Genomic DNA, 4,516 nt, shown 5'->3' on the forward strand with positions numbered 1-4,516 from the left:
TAGCAAAGTGTTCCTGGAAGTCTCAGACCTTTTCCGTACCGATAAGGGGTTCCCGGTAATCTTAGACCCCTTCCCTTTTTACATCCCTTTCCTGCTATTTTATCAACAAGCATACTAACAATTTTTCCGGCAGTACCGCTTAAAACGCCGAGTGCAACTGTTTTTGCGATGGCTGGAGCTTGAGAGGCTATTAAACCTGGTATAGCTCCAAGAAGTGGAAATATACCACCTGCTTTAATCGAGTCTTTAATAGCGTTCGGAGAAAGATGAAGTTGAACTTCTTTTATTCTAAGGCCTAATTAATATGTTTGAGTTGAGTCTTGGTTAATGATAATTTGTTTGGACCACCACTAGAAGTTTGATCTTTTTTCAGTGATATTTCTATTCTGCATTTATTTGCGAGTTTTGATTGTAATTGTTTCACCTGACCGGAAGCCAGTAACATTTACGTGACTATACGAAACTTTTATAATATGGTGAGCAATTTCATTACATGTTTTCTACTGGTGCATCAATCAGTCGCATTCTTCCACCAGCACCTTCAAGTAAAATTGCTTTATCTGAAATAATAACTGCAATTGCTCTGTAAGCTTCATGAAAAATTGGTGGACCAACTACAGCAACAAGATGTTACTTGAGCTTGAAAGTGAGTATCAACCACAGATTGTCTAGATAAATCAAGATGCTCCAGGGAAAAGTAATAACTCGGATACAGCGTCGTAAAATCTAATTGTGATATTTGCAACCCTGTGTCTATGTTTTGATCACGTCCCATAAATATCATCAGATGATGATATGCACGAGCTACATGAGTTTGATCAAAATTTGACAATATATCCTCAGCTGATTCTTGATGTCCGTTTATCCGTAAAGAAACTTCATTAACTCCAAGTTTGTCAAATATCATATGGCCACGTGTTTGTGAATTTATTCGCTCAAAATCTGAAAAGCAACAAATATATGTCGTGGTGCGGAAACACCCTGCTGTGATACTATGTACCATGTAAATAAACCACTAACACTAGTTTCAACACTGTCTGTGGTCACTGTCAACCATGATAGTAATGATTGACCACCTGAATCCATCAAAGAAAGTAGTTTTTGTTCTTCGGCAATCGTTGGAGTCATTATTGGCATCCACAACGAAGCTTTGTTAGTATTACTTTACCAGCATCACCAGCAGGTCGCCAAATTGCATCATCATCAGTTGCCTTTATTACAAGTGCAACTGTATGTCTAGCTCCAAAGATAACTTTTCTAACATTTCTGCAAAATCCAAAAATATGTCACAGTGGAATGCGCATGAAAATCTTCTACGAACATCTTTCAGCATTAAAAATCCAAAGTTGTAATCTTGATTAGCACCATGAGACACCGGCCACACCGCAGCATCAGCAGTGTCTTTCTTTGACCGTTGAAAATACTTTACCGACAAGATTACCAATATCATTAATACCTTTTATCACGAACAGCATCAATAGCCTTCATTCCTAGTTGTTTTGCAATCGGTATTACCTTTGGAGCTATCCTTTTGAATAAACTCATAACATTATCACCGAGTGTATCTCCATGAATCGCTTTGTGAGTTGGTACTAGTGAGTTCACTACCCTGACCATTACAGGTCCACGTTGAGCATGATGTATAATCATTTTTAAATTACATACTGACTAATTAGTTGTATTTTAGTCGCTGTGATAATCATCAGCAATTTCATCAATAAGATAACGATACATTTTGTGATCAATAATACTGCCTGTAAATAATCTTCGACAAATAGCAGAAATTTCATTAATTATTTCCGGCGCATTGTTTCCTGTGCGTTTTCTTCCGATCCGAACTTCTAATCTATCTACGTCAAAAAGAACACTGTTAGGACAAGCAAAAAGACCGCTTCCTTGGGTAGAAAAACCACTTCCTGTAGCGCCTGACTTAGGTTCGTTAATTTCACCAGGGTCATTAAGTCGCTGTTTAGCTTCTTCAACGGTCACATTTGCTTCTTTAGCTAGTTTTTCATATAGTTCATCTCTATGTATCATTGCTTCTCGTTTAAAGTCAATAAATCCTGACTAGTACTATCTAAAGAATATCGATTTCTGTGGGCGGCATATACTGTAGCAATCCATTTTTCAGGTTTTACCCGTTCAACAGAATCTTAATACACGAATTTCGCTCCTTTTTAAAAATAATCAGCAATACCTGCTGACTCTCCTCGATCATTGAGTAATTTATAATGATCTTTAACAAATATATTTCTATAAGCTCCAGGTGTTTGCTAAGGGGGTTGGTTTTTTGTTGTCGTTCTACTGAAACTCCTCAACTTCGAATATCGAACAAACTTCTATCCCAAATTTCAATTTTACGCTTAAAAACCCCCATAAACCGAAGCTTAATTTAAAACTAGGCATGTGGCCTCGCTTTCAATGCTTTGCCGACGGAGACTGACACAACAATATCCTAAAAGTCAGATTCACTCAATGACAAAAGCTGGAGTTTTAGTTCTTGTACAGAGATTAAAAATTTCCGTAGGTGCTAAGGATGAGCATAATGGTTTCAGTATAAGAGATGGAGTTGTTAATACAACCATATTAGTTATAGAAATATCTAAGAAACAAACTAGACAATGCTCCATACATTTCTGAAACGAAGACCTTGAACTGTGAACAATATTAAATATACCGAGTATTTATTTATACGTTGTAGGGTATCATTCGTATTTTTAAAGGACTTGTATTAAAGTTAAAAAGTATCACATTCGTCCGATGTTTTAAGTGAAGAACACTGTATTTCTGTATGAACATCTCTCTCTCTCTCTCTCTCTCTCTCTCTCTCTCTCTCTCTCTCTCTCTCTCTCTTTCTCTCTCTCTCTCTCTCTCTCTCCACAATTGCACGTACATTTGCAATATCGTCAGTAAACCTAATACTTATATGAACGGAAAAATTGGGGAGGATGTCCAAAGGGGTTTCGGTGTTGAGGCGTTCCACTGTGCATATATATTAGCATATCTATGTCTATGTATAGATTATCCCATTTTGATGAGATTGAAAGATCTCTGATCCCCAATGAGATTGTTATGAAACGAGAAGAAATGAAATAAGAATAAAAGAAACTAAATGAGAATAAATGAAAAAAATAAATAAATAGATAAATAAATAATAAATAAATAAATGAATTATTAATAAATAAAACACGTACATAAATAGATATTTAAATAAATAATATATCAATAATAAATAAAAAATTAAAACTAAATAACAAATAAATAATACATTAAACATTTATAAATTTATCATGAATAAATACATAATAAACAGTTTTCAGATAATGATTAATAATTAATGCATACTAAATAATAAATAAATAAATAAATAAATCAACGTTGTGTTGTTATTTCTTGTTGTTTAACGTTTCTAAGTATAATAAAATAATAAATTCTGCTGTCGTTGTTTGAAAATAAGTTGTTTATTGTTATTATTAATATGTGACCTACGCATCAAAAGTACAATATAGTTCCACTGGGGATTGAACCCAGGACCTTCTGCGTGTAAAGCAGACGTGATAACCACTACACCATGGAACTCCTTGCTTTAATGCTCTCATGGGATGGTAAATATATATTGGTAGATCCTAATAAGACCAGATTCAGAATACCTTAAAATAACGCCCTCGGGTTATCTCGCAAAATCTCGAACTTCCAAAACGATGCATTCACTTGTAAGAGAACAATCCAAATGTCAGAACTTAGCCTGGAGGATTTACATTGTTTAAAACGTCAAAGAATTAAAAGAAAACTTCAATCTGTTTAGCGTCAGCAGACAAATGGCTATGATAGTGTCGCGTACGTACACCCTAATTTGCAGGAAAAGTATGCATCATAGTTGTAAAAAAGAATGATTTTATTTTAAATTAAAACAATAAAATAAATTGAATAAATTGACTTTAAATTAAACGAACAAAGCTATAGAATATTGTAGTTTCTTTAAATTAACTTCCAATACAATAGAATAATATTATACCGAAACTATCCAATAATGTTAAGTTAATTAAAATACGAAAAAACAATCGAATACTGTTTTAAAATTTAAATGTCAAAACTATAGGAAAATTTTTTTTTAAAATTAAAATTGTTTAGATAATTGTCAGACTTAGATCCAGGATGCTGAAAATCGGTTTATGTAGACATTTTCAGGGTTTTGAAACTAACATTATTACATTGGAGACTAGTAGATATCACTAAAGACGAAAGTTGGTCTTAGTCCAGTGGGACTAAGGGGAAATTGGATATTAATTTAAGTTCAACAGAAAGGGTGGGAGGTGAGGTCTGCTGTCTTCTGAATTTGCAAGAAGTGTTTTTTTCCCACTGCATTTAGTTAAAGTTTATTTAAATTCCATACCTGAAACATTGCTTTGATAGCAAAACTGTCTATACCTCTAAACATGCATTAATAGCTAAATTGTATATGCCACTAAACACGCTTGATAGATAAACTGTATATATCTCTAAAAGATGATTTGAT

General features: G+C 33.8%; 1 non-coding gene across 1 annotated transcript; it reads right to left on the reverse strand.

Moving 5' to 3' along the window:
* Nucleotides 1-3,506: 3,506 nt before the first annotated feature.
* On the reverse strand, nt 3,507-3,579 carry Trnav-uac (transfer RNA valine (anticodon UAC)). The gene has a single exon. It is a non-coding gene; the product is annotated as a tRNA-Val (tRNA).
* Between the last annotated feature and the right edge of the window lie 937 nt (nt 3,580-4,516).

This window comes from Sinohyriopsis cumingii, chromosome 12 (assembly GCF_028554795.1).
Source record: "Sinohyriopsis cumingii isolate HCF-2022 chromosome 12, ASM2855479v2, whole genome shotgun sequence".
NCBI lineage: Eukaryota > Metazoa > Mollusca > Bivalvia > Unionida > Unionidae > Sinohyriopsis > Sinohyriopsis cumingii.